The 22,050-nt window shown below is 43.6% G+C and overlaps 1 protein-coding gene across 6 annotated transcripts in view; it reads left to right on the top strand.

The window, feature by feature from the left end:
* The window catches only part of ERG (ETS transcription factor ERG), a 252,130-nt gene that overhangs the window by 9,908 nt on the left and 220,172 nt on the right, over nt 1-22,050 (top strand). For 4 of the 6 annotated variants that reach the window (XM_073887040.1, XM_073887038.1, XM_073887037.1 and 1 more), the window contains exon 1: nt 4,129-4,263. The exons of the other annotated variants lie outside the window; for them this stretch is intronic. The gene's annotated coding sequence lies outside the window, so the exon portion shown is untranslated. Of the gene's footprint in view, nt 1-4,128; nt 4,264-22,050 lie in introns of those variants that run through there. 6 annotated transcript variants of the gene reach the window in all.

The following is a 22,050-nucleotide window of genomic DNA, read 5'->3' as shown; positions in this document are numbered from 1 at the left end:
TGGCAAAGTCTTACAAAGTCAGTCGTGTCGTTCATATGCTACTTGGTATTATCAACGTGCTATGTGTGATGTGTCTTTGAATAACTTAGCTCTTTACCATATGCATGCTTTAGAGTTCAGATTTAATTTTTATGCAAAGTAAAAAAAAAACTTCACTGTAGGTTCTTACTCATTCACATTTCCCTGAATAAGAAATTTGTTTTCAGCTCCAGTGCCTGATCTGCAGCAAACTTCTTGTCTGTGCTCCCTTGTAAATGGTTTGCTTTTATTATCACTAGTGCATGATAAGGGAATTTCCCTGTCCTTGTTCTGCTGCATTGTTCCCAGTGGGCAATGCTTACTGTAAAGTAACAAACAAACAAAAAACCCAAAACTGTGTTAAGTAAAATGCATGTGGCTTTTCTCCACTCTAATCCCTATATCAAATTTAACACCTCATTTGTACAGTTATTGGCAACTGAACACAAGGGACTAAGAATATTGGGATTTATTTAAAAAAAGAAAACCCAAACCTCAAAACTAATGAACAGGGCTGTGTGTTCTCGTTTATGCTGTGACCCAGCTCTGGTGTCTGGGGGGCTTCCTTGGAAGGCCATCGAGGGACAAACCAAAAAGCAAGAATATCTTTATAAATATATAAATACATAAAGATAAATATCTTGCGTGCAGTCGGCTCCACTATAACAAATGCAGTTTTGCAGTTGAATCCTGTTCCGTTCAACACGGGCCTGGGCCACCGGGTGATATCCTTCCAGAGGTCAACCGAAATTCTCTTCTGGGGCCACTGCCTGTCCACCTGATGCCGTGGGCCGAGTTCCTCCTCCCGGTTTTCCACGGGAGTACGCATTTACTTTAAGGACCAAATTCTATTTGAGAAGTCTGAAGCACATTAAGACTTCTTAAATAAGTCACTTGGGGTTACGTTCAGTGAACATGTGTAAATATGAGAACGTGCGAGGCAAGTGGTCTCCGTGGGGCGTGGGTGCGAGACCACGTTGATGTAAGCCACATGCGCTTGAAGTCTTGGAGGGACAGTCCGTGTCATCGCTGGCAACCAGAACTCGAGGCTGGCCAGGTGGCTCGCAAGGGAAGGTTAGTGTCCAATCGCTTCTGCGCTGGGTCCTTGCCCCTTCATCAGGGAGGACCTTGGAGACAAAGTGCTGAATGCAGGATTGTCGCATGACGAAAGGGACAGAAAGCCAGTGGGGCTGCCTCCTACCCCCCCAAATGCATTCCCTACCAGCTTCTCAGGTTGGGTGCTCGTGGGTGTGAAATGGCCAACGTGAGCCCAACGTGTGCTCTTGGAAGCTGCAATCTTTAGTTAGACTTGGATTAATAACGACAACTGCAGAGTTTTTCTTTTCGGGCTGAACAGCTTTTGTATGCTCGAGGGTGGTGGGGATGGGTTCAGCGACATGACGAGTAACACCCCATAGAGCCACCTCGTCAAGGATTCGGAGCATCACTAAGTGCCTCCCTCCTCCTGCTGACTCCTGGACAGACCCATGCCCCCCTCGGCACCACAGTCTATCTCTCCTGCACCGGGCGGGTTTCCTTAAGCCTATGGACTTCATGGGTGTAGACGGCAGTGCCAGCGACATTTCACCTGCCGTGGGCATGCACAGGGGCTAAAAGAAACAAGCCGGAGAGTCTAATGAAATCAGGCTGCAGATCTGAAGCGATTTTGGAATATCCTGCTCTGCTTTCTGTCCTGTGTCTGGTTTTCATGGAAATTTGTGTCTGGGAATGAGAGGGAATCTGAGTGGATTTGCTGGAGGCAGGTGCCTGCGTTCTTTGGTTTTGGCCATTAGGAGTCAGGTCCAGGGACCTCCTCAGAGGGGGAGGGACCCCGAGGTCTTAGGAGATTTGATGAGCAGCATGCAGTCTTTATAAGGCAGTGGGGGGATTTTCGCAGACTTCCTGATTTTTGAAAATTATTCCTAAGTCTGCCCTCGTCTGGGATTTTTTAGGACAGAACACACACCCTACTTATTGTCCATGCTCCATAAATTACCCTTTGAGCTCGTCGCCATGTTATTTCTATAGTGGGTGATGCTGGTGTACATAACTTTGGAGATGAGGAGTAAAACGACTCCATTTCTTTCTTCGGCAAGAACATGGCCAGTCCAGGTCAGGAAGACGCTCAGAGCATGTATTTCCCTGTTGGAAATACAGGCTACGACCTGAGAGGTGGGGAATGAATTCTGGTCCACCCTAGATTAAAGAAGTCGTGGAAATGAGGATCAGCATTCGTTCTGTTTGCACTGGCAAGGGAAACAAAGACTGAAAACTAGTTTTTAGTCTTTGCTCCAAGCAAGTGAAATAAGAATTGCATATCATGTATTTGAGAACGTTACATGCATGCTTCCCTTTTGGAATGAGCAAGATTCGTAACAGACTAAGGCAAGGCAAAGATTGCTGCCTTGGGTACTTAATATGGAATGAAAAGATGTCCCGAGAAATCTTCAGTTGGTAGACACTTAAAAACTAGGTTGAGGTTTTCGAGTAAGTACACTCATCGGGTTCATTTGTCTCAGACCATTAGCTCTTTATTTCTGTCCTTTTTCATTTTTTTGTTTCTCTTTGGTTTTGTTTCTTGTGCTCGGCACCCACTGGCTTCTAAAGCAAGATGTGATGTGTGTGTGAGCTGTTGGTAAAAGAGCCTATCAGGGTAGCATTACTCTTAGAGGAATAGTGATGGGGGCATCCTAAGCAGATGGGAATAAGTGCAGACGGCAATTGCTTGTCACTGAGGCTTCGGTGCTAAACCCCTCCAGAAGAAACAATGTTTCCTGATGCCGGTACCCGTAGGCTTACATTAATTTAACCAACTTTTTTCCTGACCAATCTGCTGCAGATGGAGTCTTTTCAGAGATTTTCCCCCTAATGCCCCTTCCCCCCACATGCAAATCTAACACCCCAGACACCCTGTGTATCTATTTAGGAATTTTACATTATACACACACATATCTCTGCATTCAGGTATTATCTGCACTTATACATGAAAAGAGTGAAGACTTTTTCTCATCCTCTGAGAACTGATTTTAGCTTCCTGGGGAATACTCAATGCCCGTGCTTAGCTTTGAAAAAGCTTCTGTTTAAGAGAAGAGAGGGCATCTGCCCCAGAGTGTGGCCTGAAAACAGTGATCAAGCAAAAGGCAATTGACGGCTCCCTTTGTATTTCTCGGAGGGCTCTGTTAAACCTGCAAACTCCAGAACCACACACTCTTGCCACACGCGAAAAGGTGGTAGGATTCTTATCAGACTCAGGGTGGGCAAGATCAGAGGGGCTGCTGAAACACCCACGCTGCCAAAACAAGCCCTCAGTGGCCAGTGGCCCCTTGCGTGGTAGCCCCTGGCAAGACCGCCTTTCCTTCTGAGTCTGGGCGGGAGCAGCCCTCTGGCTTCTGCAGACAGCCCTCTCCCGTCCGCTTGGATGTATAAATGCGGGTCGTGTGGCCGATCCGGTGCAGCTGGATCACATTGACGCTAATGTTTCCCCTCCAGTAAAAATGGAAATATATTAAAAAATAAACAACCAAAAAAGACATGCTGAGTTGAAACCAAAAATCAATCAGAAGAGAAAAACACTTGGGCCGGTGTCAAGAGAAACAAAACTGCTCCAGCACGAATTTTTATGAAAATGATCATTGAATAGTATTTCCATGAAAAGGCAACTGACTCAGAGACGGAGGGTGAGTGTCCCGTGAGGCAGACCAGAGTCGGAAGGGCCCGCCCACGCCTGGGGCTGACAGCCGCGCTCAAGCACAGTTACTAGAAGTGACCCAACCATCCCGAAAATAGGAAAAAAAAAAAAAAAAAGTACACGAGGGAAAAGCCAGATTCTTAGGAAGGGAGAGAAATGTGTGTTGTGAAACCAGCACAGCTCGGGAAGAATCTAGCGCTGCATTTGAGTTTCTCTTCCCCAGAGCAGCCCCACAAATAACCCTCTTGTTCTCCTGGGGAGGGCACGGTCCCCGATTTTCTAGAAGGGCCAGCTGAGAAATGATGTTACTGGGAGTAACGAAGGCACACAGATGAAGTTTCTTACTTAAATGCTTACCTCCAGCTCGTGGTATAGGAAGTGTCACGGTATTTTCTGCTGGTACACTTCCTTCTGGAACATCACAAGGACGCTTGCTTTCATCTGAGGCAGGAGATCCAAGTGGTTATGTGAGCGTCTCCCCGCTGACCCGCAGAACCCCGCGGCTCCCTCCGCCCCACCCCCGGCGCTCTCTGTGCCCTGGATTTGGAATGTGAAAGGTACGTTGGCGTGGATTCTTTTTGTCTTCGCTGTCTGTTTTAAGAGGTGCTTAACTCCCAGCAGGCACCAGCTAGTTATGAAAGCTTGCTCTCCTTAAACTTTCCCCTCTTCTTTCCAAATGGCCTCTTTTTAATGTCTTACAGACAGACATGAGTTTGAGTCATCGGTGACCCACAGTCAGAATTTTGACAATTAGCAGCAGGATGACCAAATGCTATGTCATGGTCACATGGGGCACAGATTTGGAAGTTTATGAATGCCTGCCCTTAAAAATCACTAAAAATACCTCTTCACACTATGACTCCTCACACAGCGGGTGCTACAGTAGTAAAATCGGTATCTGTTTTTTGTTTTTGTTTTTGTGTTTTTGGTAATCAGGTCACGTTAGATGACATACCACAATGTGTGCCTAAACGCTTATTTACGTGACATGTTTTTATTTTATAGGGCTGTATATCCGACCTTCTCGACTATAGCTGACACTTATTTTTGCTGTGCTTTTTCTGGGGAATTCTCTTTGAACTTAGTCATTGGGACTTTTGACTATGGAACAGTCCAGGAACTTAGAAAACATTGATGATCCTAATGAACCGGGGTCAGTGATGGCACAAAGCCCATCCACATCTGTATCCAGAAAGAGTAAATATCAAACACCGTTTCATTTCCTAAGTCATTTCAGACTTATTTCCCTGCTTGGCTCTGTTTTATTCAATATGATTTCTGTGTGGCATTTTTCCTCCGTAAACCTTTTAATAGATGTGGGCTCTTATGAGTATATGAACATATGAATATGAATATGTGAATATATTATATATTATATGAAAATATTATATAATATATGAACATACTATATGACTAGGAATGATATTATATAATATTACATGAATGTATGAATATATTATACACTATTGCATAGATTGTGTGTATGTATATTACATGATATTTTAATACGTATATCACAATAATCCTGTATTGTGATAACTGCATGACCAGAGCCTAGAGTGAAGGTTAAACTGTCTCTTCCTAGACCACATTCACAGAAGTCTGAGGAGGACCCGAATTGTACTGAATTTTACTCTCCTGCTAATTACTCAGGTAGAAAAAGACTGTTCTATGCTGATCTCCTTATAAAGGATTTCTATAGACCGAGGCACTTGCTGTTCCTATATAGGAAGGCTCCAGGATACTAAGAAACCACACCTAAATACCAGCCCTCACAAGACAAGTGGGACTTCAGAAAAGTGCTTTTTATCCTGGAAAGTTGAAATCTTTAAGAAAATAACATTTTTGTTGTATTCAACTAATGAATCATTGAACATTACATCAAAAACTGATGATATATGCTGGCTAGTTGAATTTAAATAAAAAAAAGAAAAGATTTTTTTTTTTAAAGCAAAGATGTCTCCCCATTTTGTTGTGTGTGGTAATAAATGGAAGTTTCTTTTCAAGGGACTCTTCTCCTCCGTAGGAATATTGTCACGTTGACTTGCAGAGAGAAAAGCGACCCTGCTCACTGGAGCCATATTTTTCACTGGACAAGAAGCCAACCGCAGTCCCTGCTTTTTCATATCTCTTTTTGGCTTGGCCCTGATGCAGTCTGGCATATCCGACCCCATGCTGGGTCCAGGGACACCACCCAGAGAGGGGAGAGTGTGGCTGGAGACACTTGGAGGGAAGATGTCCGAGCCCGCTAACATTTGTTGAGGGGAGCAATGCAGGGCACAGAAAGGGACCGGACCGTGTGTGGTCACACCAGTCTTCAGTGACCCCTGCCTGCCAACCCCCTACCCGGGAGTGGTTTCTGCGGGCACTCAGCTGCGGGTACCCCCCTCAAGGGGATGGGGTTTGTTACCCAGCCCCTGTCCCCAGCCAACACAGGCTCCAGCCCTTTGTTCTTTTTCTCATATTTACTTGAAAACTCTCTGAAGACACGGAATTTACACAAACACACAGTTTCATTATTCTTTACATTGACCAAGAATGGTCCTGGGGGAGTGTTCACAGGATCTTGCCAGCACCGAATGGGGCAATGGGCAGGTGCAATGGCAACACTCACGGATACATTGTGGCCGAGTAGAATCTTCTTTTGACCTTTTGAGTCTTGTTCTTGTGGTCTGGCTATTTCAGGAGAGGACTGGATTGAATGGGTTCTTTTGTCCTTCAGAACACCTAGTTTCTTGGTGGGGCATCAAGACCTCCACTTGCCTCTTAAATAAAAGGACCAGGTACTACCGTGCTGTTGGCTGTGGCCCCTGTCAAGCTTAGGAGAGGGAAGAGGCGGGTCCTCACTCTCTCCCCCTTCCCTGAATGTAGGTGAGGTTCATGGAGGGCGTGCGGGCTCACTGGGTATGTCCAGAGAGATGTTTTCATTCCTCCACTTTGGGTTTTAGTCCTGAGTCTGCTAATTAAACCATCCCATAAATCCTCCGTTATAGGTAGTAAAATCTAATTTTAGATTTCCTGCTTGGGCCAGTGTCCTGCCTGATTGCTACAAGGTTGGCGAGGGGCCGGACCCGGAGAATGGACTGTTCAACCCGGGCCACGTGTTAAAGCCTTTTTCTCACGTGTTTGGTTGTAATGGCTTTTATCTTAAGTTTCCAAAACTGCTGAAGATAACTACTTGGAATGCTGCAGCTTGGTTCTTTTTAGTGGGCAGCTTTGACTCAAGAAATCCAAGACGGGGCTTCGAGGGGAGAGTGGGCATCAGGTGGTTAGAGTGAAGGACGAAGGCAATGGGACCATGTTGTTGTTGCTGAGAACAGGAGACTCTGTCCCCTTCCAGTGGTCTGAAACTCAGCCCCTTCCTCATGTTGCAAGCTTCTTAGGAAACTGCATATTTGTTCTGAAAGTCTATTAGAACTGGTTCTTCCTTCCCACCCCTCTGTCTCCCGTGCTCCAGCATCTTCCATCAGGGATGCTGAATGGTTCAGTGGGGCTGGAATGGGAGGGATTGAGGCTGTGCTTGGGATTTCCTCACAATCATCTAGGTGCTCTCTTCAGGACCCTCAGACTTGGAAAGGTGATTTAATTTATTTTAATTAATTTAATTTTTTTTTGAAAGGTGAATTTAGAAGGTCAGGGGTGCAACAAAATTACAAGGATATTTTGGGTTTGAGGCAGCCGAATGTTGTTACCTGCAAAGGAAAGATGAAACCCAGGGCCTGTTCTCCCCCCCCCCCCCAGAGACTTGGCAGGCAGTAGAGTACCCTGGGAAAAGTCTGGGAACATGTGTATGGGTTTATTGGTTGCAGCAGGGTGGGTGTGAGCTGAAATCCGTATGAACAGTGCTAAAATGTTTAAAGCTTACAAGAGGTATGTCTAGGCATTTTGGAACTTGAGAGGGTGGTATCTGTAATACTTTGTCAGTTGCGGAAATTTTAGAACATACACATAAACAAAAATATTTCAATCTTTCCACACTCAGACGTTATGGCTACTGACAATGGTGCGTTTCAGTCTAGAATAGTGGCGATTCTTTTATATATACACTTTTTCCAGGAGTAGATCATATCACATACAAAGTTCATAGAACCTGTTTTTTTTCTTTTTTTACTTAATAACACATTGTAAATATCTGCCCATGTCATTAAATATGTTTGATGAAATATCTTCTTTCTGCCACATTATTTTAAGACTGTTTAGGATTCCATTGTAGGGTCCTATTGTGATGGGTCTAACCAGTCCTCTCCATTGAGTATTTAGACTGTTGTCCGTTTTATTATAATCCCAGAGTTATCTATCTTGGCTGCAGAGTACAGATGCCCAGGCCCCATCACAGACCAATTAAATCAGGCTCCCTTGGGGGTGAGGCCTAGAAGTCAGTATTCTTACATGCCTTTAGGGTTGGAAATCATGGTTACAACCGTGCTGCACAGTTTTCCAAAGACTAGGATACATTCTTGGAAGTAGAGATGTGTGATCAGGGCCCGTATCTTCATCTTTTGCTATACACCACCAACTTTTCATTCAGAAGCTTTTTATTTTTCAACTAATTTGCACTTTGAGCTCTAAGGCTTTTAAAGGCAAAGGATGAAGAGAGTTTGCATGTGGACTTGGGGAAGAGGTTTGTACAACACCAAGGAAGCACAGTGGGCTGTTTGGCTTTCGCTGAGTTTTTTGGTATTGTGACATGACCTAAATAAACAAATGAGCATGTTCCTAAAATCATGATGAAGAATGTATTTGGGGCCGGTTTCTCCCCGCGGAGCTTTGGTCAGACCGCGGGACAGATGCCATAGCCCTGGCCGGGAGTGAGGGACTGTGCTATGGGACCAAACTTTATGCCTCTCTGGGCTCCTAACCCGTCCGCAGAAATCTCCCACACAGCACCCATCAGGTGTCGAGTTTATTCAGTCTGGAGGTCCCCTATGCCTTTTATCAATTTTCTACTTTAATGGCTATTTTTTTTTTCCTCTCAAAATAACAACAGATGCATAAAGTGAAATGGTATTTCTGGGCTTATCATGAAAAAATGCTCATTCTCTGCCCTCCACCTTCCTTTAGCTGTTCTTGGCTCTTCTTCTGTCATTTCCCTCCATATTTATAAGTCCTGGGCTCCTAGTGCTTCTTCTTGAGTTTTCAGTGTGGATATTATCGATTTTCTATGAAGGACGATGGGAGTTGAGGTCCCGCCCCTCCATCCATTTTCCGTTCCTCCATCCTTCCCGTGTAGTTAAGCAAAAATGTCAGTTAGATTAGTGTTCACTGCGAACATTATTGTAACTGTGTAAGTGTGAGAGGGCAGCCACATGATATGCTGCGATTATATTTTGTCTTTTCCCAGATTTAATAACTGGGATTTGAGTGTTGCCTTAGTTTTTCTAGGTACTTATCAAGTGGACTGCCCTCAGCTTGCTTGTGGGGCTGGCATCTCCTCTCCGGGTGGGGGGGGGGGGGCGCAGGGGGGGGGGCTGAGGAGGGGAAGGAAGACAAGGACCCTTGGGGGCGCTGTGCTGGCAAGTTCCAGCCAACCTAGCTGCTTCCGGGCACACTGTTGTCCTGGGTCTTCATTCACTGTAGAGTCCAAGAAGGTAAGGAATTTGAGATGCTTTTTACTCCGACCAACAAACAAAGAGAAGCTGGTGACTGAGCAGAAAATCTTCATTTAGATCTTTGCTTAGAATAGATCCATCACTGGCAGGACGAGCTTCGGGTCCCAGATGTGGCTCCCATTGCGTAACTTTCCACAGCATCTTTCCCTCCGTGGCTTTCTTTCCTTCCTCATTTAGGGCTCTTACGATTTAAGAGTCCATGATTCCTGTCTGTAAACCATTGTGGGTATTTGCCTCTTCCCTTTTTGATGGTTTGTCTTATTGTCTGATAACTAACCTTGAATAAACACTTGCTTCCTTCTAAGTAGGGAGATTACCCAGACAGTGCCCACCCGTCCCTCCAAACATGGGGCCCCAGTAATCCAGATGGGATTCTTTCTCCCTTTCGGCGGTTGGAACTGGGGAGGAACTCTGGATGATATCCTGCAGCACTGCAGCAGTGGCCAAGGTGGGAGATCAGATATTGGATGAGCTTACGGGAGCCAAAGTACATTCCTCTCTCGATAATCCCCTTGAAAATGAAAGAAAGGTTCCCTCAAGTTTTTGTATTTCCAGCTTTCATCTGCTATTCACTCACAGGTGCTTCATTCCTTGGCTTGAGCAAATACCTTCAGGGAAAAGGAACCAGATGTCTCCTAAAAAAAAAAAAAAGAATTACTTAGCTTGAGGAGACCTTTATTCAACTAAAATTGTACATCAGAGCCCAATAAATATCCCCTCCCAATGGAGTGGAACTCTTGGCGGAAGCCAGTGCCCTCTTGCCCTGCCCTATCCTACCACCGCCATTGTCCCCAGATGCCCTCCCCCACTGCGGACCAGTGTGAAAACTACTAGTTGGCCCATTCCGTCCGTTTCTTGTCTGAGAAAATAGACACCTGCCAAAGTGACCTTGTCCAATATTGCAGGACCGGGGATTGGCAAAGGGGGGACCCTTGCCCAATAGCTCATATCCTGTTTCTCATTCCACCCTGAGTCACGCTAGGGTCAACCCCGTTTGAACGCACGTGGTGATAGTCCGAGGGGATTGCTATCACGTGGTCCCCAAACGCTTAAGGCTCAGCTATCAGCTCTGCAGTCAACCTTACCTAAACATGGAAAGGTTACTGCAGAGTGGTTTGTCATCATGTTGTATTTTAGACTCAATAATTACGCTTTGAAAGTAGCACGTTCAATTCTTTTGCAACAGTTTTTGAATTTGGGAAATGAGAACTTTTTTTTTTTTTCCACAAGGGAAGACATGCCTGTGAAGTTTCCTCATGATTTTTTTCCATTTATTTAATTACTTACTATTTATTTATCTATGTATTTAGTATTTTTTTGCTATCTCAGCATAGATTCTTTGTTTTTTTATTTTTAAATTTTTCTTTCTTTTTTTTAAAGATTTTATTTATTTATTTATTTGAGAGAGAGAATGAGAGATAGAGATCACGAGAGGGAAGAGAGTCAGAGGGAGAAGCAGACTCCCCGCTGAGCAGGGAGCCCGATGTGGGACTCGATCCCAGGACTCCAGGATCATGACCCAAGCCGAAGGCAGTCGCTTAACCAACTGAGCCACCCAGGCGCCCTATTTCTTTTTTTTTTTAAAGTGTGGTGCATTCGTTATAATTGATGAACCAATACCAGTACATTATTATCAACTCAAGTCCATAGTTTACATGATGGTTCACTCTGTGTTGTCTGTTCTGTGGGTTTGGACAAATGTGTAATGCCATGGATGCACTATTTTGGTATCCTAGTGGACAGTGTCACTGCCCTAAAGATCCCCTGTGTTACACCTGTTCATCCTCCCTCCCTTCCCCCGAACCCACGGCAAACACCGACCTTGTTACTGTCTCCATGGTTTTGCCTTTCCCAGAATGTCGTAGAGCTGGAATCACATAGTATGCAACCTTCTCAGACTGGCTTCTTTCACTTAGTACTAGGCATTTAAGGTTCCTGCATATCTTCCTGTGGTTTGAGAGCTCATTTCTTTTCATGGCCAAATAATATTCCCTGGTATGGATGACTGCAGCTTGTGTATCCGTTCCCCTGTTGAAGGGTATCTTGGTCGCTTCCAGTTATGTTTAGTTGTTATCTTTGTGATATTTTTCAAAGCTGGAGTGAAGTTTCATAGGGAAGGGTACAACCTCTAGGTGAAATGCTGTGCTATCGTAATCAAAATTGAGATTCTTCTTTTTAATCTTTTTTTTTTAATTTAACTTTATTATATTATGTTAGTCACCATACAATACATCATTTGTTTTTGATGTAGTGATCCACGCTTCATTGTTTGTGTATAACACCCAGTGCTCCATTCAATATGTGCCATCTTCAATACCCAACACCAGGCTAACCCATCCCCACACCACCCCCTCCCGTCTAGAACCCTCAGTTTGTTTCCCGGAGTCCATAGTCTCTCATGGTTCCTCTCTCCCTCTGATTTCCCCCCCTTCATTTTTCCCTTCCTTCTCCTAATGTCCTCCATGGTATTCCTTATGTTCCACAAGTAAGTGAAACCATATGATAAATTGAGAAACCATATGATAAATCGAGATTCTAATAATGGCACATCAGTATGCATCCATGCAAAGGCAGCTGATCATTTCTGGTACAAGTGTTGCAGATTTCCTATAGGTCTGTATCACTTTAGGTCTTTGCCTGGGTGGTCAAGTGAAATCAGTAATGAAGCTTCTCTGAACGTCATATCCCCAAATCACTCTGTGTGCACAGATGTTCTCCCCCTCAGTGTGTTTGAAAACTGGACCTCATTGTGTTTCTGTTTAGAGAGGTAGATTGTGATCTATACCAGATCATTAGAACCTAGCATAGAAGTTTCTTCTTGGCATTCTTAAAGCTCATAGTCTCTCCCTGCATGGTCCCAGGGTGGGGAGATCACCCCCTCCCTAAATGGTCCTTTCCATCTCGGGCTCATTTCATTTGTCAGCATGTACTTTCTTAGACTGACCTCAGATGGTATCATCATTGTATCTACTTTTACCTTCTAGAATAATCCAGTAAGTTGGCTTTTTTGCTCATGGCTGGTATGATTAATACCTACAACAGTACCTGGTTCCTAGAAATCTTTCAATGAATATTTATCAAATAATTTAAAAACTGAACAAATGGATGAATATTTGACCGGTCTTCATGTATTTCAAATGCATATTTCCTTAAACATCTGTCTTTGCAGACAAAACACAGCTAGTTTTTTGTATAAAATGCATATTTTATACAATATTTTTTTTTAGCTCTCATATATTGGTTTATTTGTATGGACTTTTTTTTTTTTTCCCTATCCATGTTCTTCTTGGAAAGTCATGACCAGAATAGTCCCTAAGAAATCTAGGACCATTACATTTTATGATCTGGGCTCAATGCTTCCTTTGACTGTGTCAGCTTCACGGCAGCCCCATCACACTGCCCTTGAAAACACTCATGTGTTTTCTTGGCATCGATGCCTGCCCAGTCAAACCCTTGTCATTCAGTAAATAGGACAGCTCTTAAAAGTTCAGGACAAAGAAAATAATCTGAGACTTCAGATTGTGGCTTATGGAATTGAAGAAGTTGCAGATAATATTTTTCTTAAAAAATTCATGTTATATTTTTAATATCCTAATAAGATTTTTTTTACAAGTGTATGCCAAGTATTTTAATTAAGTTAACTTTCAATGATTTGGGTACATGGATACTCAGTAATTTCAGGCATAGTGGTGTTTGGAAATGGTAACATTTTGTTTGTTCGTTTGAGTACAGTTGACACCTAATAAGAATTTGTAAACAGAACAAATAAAGTTCCTAAAGAGAGCAATGCACGAGGCAGAAAAGTGAGAAGACAAAAAGAACTAAATAAACAAAACCTTAAATAAACTAATGACAAGACACTAGACCTAAAATGATTTAGACACACTGATGTACCGCGGAACAATGGATGTGGGTTCATTAATAGAGACGACGCTTGTGACTCTGTGTCAGCCAGTGGTCTAGGTTTTCCACGTGTGAACCAGTGTAATCCATACAACAGCCCTATGGGAAGGCACATTTTATGATTATTTTTTATTGTGGTAAAAAACACGTAACATAAAGTGGACCATCCTCACCCTTTTGAAGTGTACGGTTTAGTAGTGTTAAGTATATTCACATTGTTGTGAAGCAGATCTCCAGAACTTTTTCATCTGGCAGGGCTGAAACTCTATCCCCACTAAACAACAGCTCCTCCCTCCTCCCTGCACTGCCCCCTGGTCGCTACCCTTATACTTTCTGGCTCCATAGAGTTGACTGCTCTAGACCCCTCATATAGGTGGAATCATAGTGTATTTGTTCTTGTGTGACGGGCTTATTTCACTTAGCATCATGTCTTCCATGTTGTAGCATGAGACAAAATTGCCTTCCTTTTTCAGGCTGAATGCTATTCTGTCATCTGCATGGACCACTTTTTTTTGTCCATTCGTCTGCTGATGGACACTCCGGTTGCTTCCTCCTCTTGGCTAGTGAACACTGCTGCTATGAATGTGGGTGTACGGATACCTTTTCAAGACCCTCTTTCGATTCTTTTGGATATCTATCCAGCAGTGGCACTGCTAGATCATACGGTAATTCTGTGTTTAATTTTTTGAGGAACCTCCATACTGTTTCTTATAACAGTCGTACCATTTTACAATCCCACCAGTAGTGCACAAGGGTTTCGATTTTTCCACATCCTGGTCAACACATGCCATTTTCTGTTTCTTAAAAATTTTTTTATAGTAGCCATCCCAATGGGTGCGAGGTGGTATTTCATTGTGTTTTTGACGGGCACTTTTCTTTTTTTTAAAGTATTTTTATTTATTTGTTTTTGTGTGTTTGAGAGAGAGAGAGAGAGAGAGAGAGAGAGAGAGAGAGAGAGAGAACGAGCTGGGGAGGGGAAGGGGCAGAGAAGCAGGCTTCCTGATGAGCAGGGAGCCCGATGCCGGACTCAATCCCATGACCTGAGCCGAAGGCAGAACCTTAACCGACTGAGCCACCCAGGCACCCTGACCTGCACTTCTCTGATGCTTAGTGATATTGATAATCTGTTCATACACTTGTGGGTCCCATGTATATGGGGAGCGCCTTTACTTACATCCGTTATATGCATAAGGAAGTCTAGGGAATAAAGGTCAGTCAGTTTGTTCAAAGCCATATAGAGAGTAAAGGATGGAACCAGAATTTGAATCTACAGTTTTGCATGATAACCACTGTGTTCTGTCCCTCCCTGTGGGAGCAGTAGTTTCTTCTTCTTCTTTTTTTAATATTTATTTATTTATTTATTTTTAAAGATTTTATTTATTTATTTGACACAGAGAGAGAGAGAGAGAGAGCGAGAGCAAGAGAGTGCAAGCAGGGGGAGCTGCAGAGGAAGAGGGAGAAGCAGACTCCTCACTGAGCAAGGAGGCCAATGCAGGGCTCAGTTCCAGGACCCTGGGATCATAACCTGAGCCGAAGGCAGACACTTAACCGACTGAGCCACCTAGGAACCCTCTTTTTCTTTTTTTAAAAATATTTTACTTATTTATTTTAGAGAGGGGGAGGGGCAAAGGGATAGGGAGGGAGAAATTCAAGCAGACTCCCCGTCCCCGCTGAGCACAGAGCCCCACACAGGGCTCGATCTCACGACCCCGAGATCCTGACCTGAGCTGACACCAAGAGTTGACGCTCAACCGACTGAGCCACCCAGGCACCCCATCAAGTAGTTTTTTCAAATGCTCTTACTTATATTGGACTCATGACTGAATTTTGAGCAAGGGGAGTAGGAGAAAGCCCTTCCCCCTTCAGCTCCCTCTCTCCCTCCCTCCTTCTTTCTTTCCTTTCTTCCTTTCAACACCTGGGTCAGGTGCTGTATGCAGGTCCCTGGAGAATGGCAAGGTGATCAGGACAGAGTCTGGTTATCAAGGAGGTCACAGACAAATTTGGGCGATGAATTGAGTATCCGTGTAACTTTTCTTCCAAACTGGGAGTGAAAGAAGATACCTTAAATAACTCTGTTGACAATAAGCTAAGGTGGGACTGTCTCGGACAAACTAGGATGTGTGATTCAGAGATAAGGCATATATGAAAACTGTAATATGAGTTGGGTAATAAATACTAAAAATAAGGGAGGGTTTAAAGCATTTTAGAACTTGAGAGCTGACTTTCTGTAGTGTTGTGCTGGTGGAGTGATGAATCAGGCAGAAGACATTTAAGTTGGGTTTTCCAGGCAAAGCACACCCTCTAGAACCGTCTATGGGATTTTGTTTGCAGGCGCCTGGTCTGCAGTGTTTCCTGACTTGAGGCGGTGGACCCGGCAGGAGACCGGAGATGCCAGGAAGGCTGAGCTGGGATGGGGGCCAGGGCTACCCAGGAGGTCGGGACAGGGGTACAGGGGCTCTTTGCCTCCGTGGACAGATCTTTGCCAACGGAGGGGTGGAAAAGGCACAGGAACCAGGTGTGCATACGCAGTAACAGAGAGTTGTTCTAGCATTACTGAGGATTGCATGGATTTTGTCCAAAGGAAAAGAAAGTAGTAAAAAAAAAAAAAGAGGTCAAAACTGGAACCGCGCCATCTCTTAAAAAGGATGGGCAGGCTATAAAAGTCTTCCCAGGCTGTTAGTTATTTTGTTTCTGCAGCAAATGATATATATGGCAGCAACAGAATGTTAAGTTACCACTAAAAGCAAAATTTCCCCCAATGTGCTTTAAAGAGACGAGACATGTGGGCGTTTAGTGTTACTGATTCTTCCTGATGCCATTTTTTTTTAAACCAAATTTTGTATGACTCATAGGAACTCCCGTTCTCTCTCGACTGTGAGAATATGTGAAACCGTGTGCTCAGCCTGAGAAATGTTCAAGCAAAGACAACCTTAATGGGAAGCGCAGTGTGGGGAACCCTGTGTTTTGAAGGTGCTACATCATTATTCCTGAAGGCAGGATGCCCACAGATGCCTGGGGGTTAAGAAAACGTTTCCCCACCTGAAACGTTAGCACTGTGCCGTTGGGTCTTCCTGGTCTCTGCCAGCGCTGAATGCAGCCAGATCATAAGAGCTTTTTTTGCTGTGTTTCAAATTCTGTGAAATGGAGAGGATGAGGCATCCTTTATCTTCGTCTTTGTTTTTTATTTTCTTCTTTTCCTTTCTTTCTTTTTTCTTTGATGGGCTTCTCAATACAGCTGCGTGTCCTTCTGCCTTTGGGCAGGTCTGTGGTGAATAATGAATGGTCTTTGTATGGCACGTCCCTGGATTCTTGCTGATTTTCAAAGTGAGCTCATCCAAGGAGTGAGTGCTCACTGGGTCACAGATGTTTCTTAAAGCTCCCCCTTTCTGCACATGATCCTGTGAAACCTTGAAGATTTATCACTTGGTGCCAAAAAAAAAAAAAAACACAACATTTTCAAGGTGATTTTCATGTGTATGAAGATGGCTTGTTGCCTGTCAGTACTCATTCTTCCCTTCTTGCTCAGCAACAGAACTCCTGCATGCTCCCTGAGAACAAAGACCATATTTCCCAGCTTCCTTTGTAGCTGAGTGCAGCTGATGCTAGAACGGGAGCAGGAGGGCTGTGTGCAACCTCCAGGAAGTATCCCTAAAGGGAAGGTTGGACTTCCAGGTAGAATCTTTAAAGGCTGTACGCTCTCCTTTCCTTTATCCTTCCTACCTGCTGGATTGTTGATGTGATGGCTGGAGTTGGGGCAGTCTTTTTGTGTCCGCTTATTTCACTTAGCAGAATGTCTTTAAGGTTTATCTATGATGCAACATGTATGAGAATTTCATTCCTTTTTAGACTGAATAACATGCCATTTATGTCGTAGCACATTTGGTTTATCCATGCATCTATTGGTGGACATTTGGGTTGTTTCTACCTTTTGCCTATTGTGGATAGTGCTGCTGTGAACATTGGTGTATAGGTATCTGTTTGATTTTCTGCTTTCAGTTCTTTTGTGTATAAACCCAGAAGTGGAATTGCTGGATCCTATAGTAATTCTACTTTTCGAGGAGCTTCCATGCACCCTTTCACAGCAGCTGTACCATTTTACATTCTGGCCAGTAATGCCCAAGTGTTCCACCTTTTTTACATTCTCACCAACACTTTGTGACTTTCTGCTACTTTGACAATAGCCATCCTAATGGGTGTGAAGTGGTATCTCATTGAGGTTTTGATTTGCATTTCCCAAATGGTGAGTGATGTTGAAGATCTTTTCCTGTGCTTGTTGACTATCTGTATGTCTGTTTTGCAGAGACATCTGTTCAAGTCCTTTGCCCATTTTTAAGTTGGGTTGCTTATTTTTAAAAGCTACCATTATTATTTCTTTTTTTTTTTAAAGATTTTATTTATTTATTTGACAAAGAAAGACACAGCGAGAGAGGGAACACAGGCAAGGGGAGTGGGAGAGGGAGAGGCAGGCTTCCCGCGGAGCAGGGAGCCCAATGCGGGGCTCCCTCCCAGGACCCCGGGATCATGACCTGAGCCGAAGGCAGATGCTCAACGACTGAGCCACCCAGGCGCCCCAACCATTATTATTTCTTTAATCAATTTATTTTATGTCATTTACAAGTGAAATGAACCATAACTATACATTGCTCTGTTGCTCTGGCTCTGATGAGAACCCCTTAGATGGAGAGAGGTCATAGAGACCTGGTATATCAATTCTCGAAGCCATCTAACTTTGCTTCTGGGCTAGGTGCAGAGCGAGTGGCTGATCTGCCTCAGGTTACCTGCTTGGGGATTGAGCAGAGATGGAGGCACTTTGGTCTCCTACCTTCTCATCCACAAGTGTACATCTCACTGCTTCCAACTAGAGAGCTCTACAAACAGGCATCTGCAAGCCTTTAGATACCTTGTCCAGGGGCTGTGGGATGCTGTGAATTGTGTGCTCAGCATGGGAAACTTGACTGTTCAATTGTAAATGTTACCCACGTAAAAACAGGTCCTTTCTTAGCTTCAATAGTCATAGTAATGATAACAATAACAATAATTAGTTTAGCATAGTTTGGGGATCAGAGGCTACTTTGGATGACATTCATACACAAAAGCTGTGTATTGGTGCTTTCTGTATCTCTTGATAAAAGAGAAAAGAGAAAAAAGTTGATAAATGTAGATATGAAAAGTGATTATTTATAAAAAATGGTGTAAAAAATGCTTGACTGAGCCTGGTTGACTCTGGAGCATGACAGGTGTTATTTTGAGAGCCTGGAGCCAGGCGGAGGGAAGAGGTTGGGAAGCTGGAAAGAAGAGAAGTGGGGATGGGCAGTGAGGTGCTATGCACCCCCTGTGAGGACCCCTCACTGCTATGGGAGGGAAACAGCCGGGTTCTTTGAGTTGCCAGATTGGCATGGCCAAGTCTGCTGTGTTCACAGTTGTCTTGTTATAGACATATCCTGAGATGAATACTCTGACTCGTTGCTTGGCCAGTAGCTGTGGGTGTGCAGGTGGCTACTGGTCAGGGCTGTTGTGTGTTTTAATTGACCCCTTCCTCAGTCATGAGGTCATCACATTCAGAGTGATGAGTTTGTGGTTCTGGGTAGCGTATGGGGCTCATCCATAATTGATGGCTTGCGTGGTCCCCTAGACGGGCAAAGCTCTTGAGAATTGTTTTTAAATGGCTGACCTCATGCAACCCTTTTATTGACTCTGTGGTCTTTTGTTTCTTTATGACTTGAGTGTAATTCAGTGTAGAAAAAAATTATAAATACAGAGAAGCAAAAGGAAGAAAAAAAAAAAGCTCCCTGTAACTTTCCTTAGAGTTAGCCACTATCATTATCTTGTTTTTTTATATTTATTTTTTTAAAGATTTTATTTATTTATTTGACAGAGAGAGACACAGCGAGAGAGGAAACACAAGCAGGGGGGAGTGGGAGAGGGAGAAGCAGGCTTCCCGCGGAGCAGGGAGCCTTTTGTGGGGCTTGACCCCAGGACCCCAGGATCATGACCTGAGCCAAAGGCAGATGCTTAACAACTGAGCCACCCAGGCGCCCCCATTATCTTGTTTTATATATTTCTGGATTCCTATAATGCATCATTATATAAAGATACACATTGAAGAAGCACTGCATCTCTTCCTTGCATAGGAGTGTTATAATATTTAAAAATCCTAAGGAGGTCAGACTAATGAGCGAGTCGCATCTTTAAAAAGCTGGAAAAAAATTGGTTTCTTAGGAAATGCTGAGTTGCTTAGTGCTCATCATCGTAATAAGGGTGGAATATATAGGGGCGCCTGGGTGGCTCAGTCGGTCAAAGCATCTGACTTGGTTTTGGCTCAGGTCATGATCTCCGGGTGGTGAGATCGAGCCCCGTTGGGCTCCACGCTCAGCGGGGAGTCTGCTTAAAGATTCTCTCCCTCTGCCTCTCCCCCTGCTCGTGCTCTCTCTCTCTCAAATAAATAAATCAATCTTAAAAAAAAATAAAGACAGGAATATTGAATGCAATGCATTAGCTTTCATGTCCTATGTCACCAGGTGTGTTGCTGAGCGGACATTGTTTTCCTTGTGGTGGGACTTTCTCAAGCACGGAAGCAGTTTGCTGAGTGTGTTCAGGTGCACGCCCCCTAGCGGGGCAGGTGCTTCAGGCTTGGCTCCCGCACTGAGGCTCCGCAAGCCGCTCACGCTGGAGAACACCGTTGTCTTGTTACTGGGAAGTGGTACTCGATCCACCCTTTTTTGAGTCAGAGATTCACCCAGCATTTCCAAGGAGACTTACTGGACACACTGTTACATTAATGTCTGGGCAATTTTATGTCCTTTGTATTGCTTCGTAAGAAGCGTTCAAAAACAAAAATAATTGTTTTTTGTTTTTTTTTTTAGTATGAAATTTGGACATCTTCTATTGCTTTTCAGTGAATGCTATTTCTTGCAAATATTTTTTTTGAGCTTTTAGAAACCATTTTGTGTGTAAAATACTGCTTACACTTTTGTTGTTTCATTGTTTCACCTGCCAGTATATCTTTTCCAATGACATACAGTGTTTGTGGCCCTTCGCCATCAATTACGGCTACAAAGCAGAGTTCAGTCCAGTTGTAGGAGGGATCATACTTCCAAGTAAAACAAATACAACATTTTTTCATCTTAATTTCTTCAAAAGCAGCGCCTTTGTCATCGTTTGGTTTACTGGGATTGCCACATTCGGAAAAGACGTGTTCTCTCTTGACCAAAAAGAGGCCATCAGTAAATTAGGGTTGTAAATAGATAATACATATTTTATTTTCCTTACTTAGTTGCAGTGTTAAGCTATACATTTAGAAAGGATGATACAACTTAAAAAAGATGTAAAAAATCGCAAGTTATAAAAATAACTATATGCTTACTTTTTTCCTCATTTTTAAATACATTTTGGCTTATACTTGACACACTAATTTTAAAATGTCATACATTATGAGGTGGCCCTACCAGTGCATGACCACACTGGCTCACGATGTGACTCCTGAGCTGGTCTCTACCCTGTTCGGAGGAACGGGTGCACTGAGTACACATTTAATATCACAATGATGTCACATTGCTGTAAAAGTTTCCAGACCCTTCTCCCTTGGTATACGTCCCTCATCCTGGTTGAGGAATGAATGTTTTGCAAATTGGCAGGTGGTCCACGGACCACACTTGGAGCACCAGTGTTGCGGAAGAGATTGGGGTTCACTCTATTCTGAGGTGACTCAGAATTCAGTCCGTCTGCCAGCGCATTTATTCAAATGAGCTTCAAATATTATTCTTATTATCGTGGGCTTTTTTGGGCTGCTCCGATGAATTTATCTAAGATGATTCTAAATAGTCACCATAATGCTAACAGTATTAATTAATTAAGTGCCGAATACTTTGCTTTCAACAAAGCAGCTGGTGCAGGGGCCATGCTCTTATCACAGACCCATTCAAAAGTAAAGTGTTGGGGCATCTGGATGGCTCAGTCGTTGAGCGTCTGCCTTCGGCTCAGGTCATGAGCCCAGGGTCCTGGGATCGAGCCCCGCATCGGGCTCCCTGCTCGGCAGGAGGCCTGCTTCTCCCTCTCCCACTCCCCCTGCTTGTGTTCCCTCTCTCACTGTGTGTCTCTCTCTGTCAAATAAATAAATAAAACCCTTAAAAACAAACACACAAACAAACAAAAAACAAAAGTAAAGTGTTGATGAGAAAACCAATAGAAGTTGGATCCTGAAGCCAACTCTCCAGCGTCAGGCTGATTTAGGACTTCTTTTTTTCCCTTTGGCTTCCTGGAAGCCATGCTTCACCCTGTGCTCAAGTTTGAGGGCACGTTTTGCCTTCTGTTGGTTGAGCAGAATGAATGTTCACTGCTTTAGGCTTCTCATTTAGCACGTTGACAGACAATGCTTCCTAATAGGATGTGGATTTGACCTCTTTCCTGGAGAACAAGTTATTGAATATAAGGGTGGCCACATGGGTAGTATTTAAAAGATTAGCAACTCTTCAAAACTAATGATACAAGCAGACCAAATCACTATGTTTTTCTTTTGTTTTTGAGGTCTTTTGTTTGTTTTTTAATCTCAGGCATAGCGAGATTACGTGGCGGAAGACTACATTTTATTTTTCACTATTGCTGGGTTCCTACAAGGTAATTCAAGAGATCATATATCTTTTTTTCCTATTTAACCAATTAACATTTATTCCTTTTTAAATTAGTTTCAGGGGTAGAAATTAGTGGTTCATCAGTTGCATATAACACCCAGTGCTCATCACATCAAGTGCCCTCCTTAATGCTCATCACCCAATTACCACACCCCCCATCCACCCCCCCCAGCAACCTGCAGTTTGTTTCCTAGAGTTAAGAGTC

The sequence above is a fragment of the Callorhinus ursinus genome, unplaced genomic scaffold, assembly GCF_003265705.2.
Source record: "Callorhinus ursinus isolate GAN/ISIS: 27379988/994484 unplaced genomic scaffold, GSC_fseal_2.0 scaffold75, whole genome shotgun sequence".
In the NCBI taxonomy this organism is placed as follows: domain Eukaryota; kingdom Metazoa; phylum Chordata; class Mammalia; order Carnivora; family Otariidae; genus Callorhinus; species Callorhinus ursinus.
This window is presented reverse-complemented; position numbering and strand designations above follow the sequence as displayed.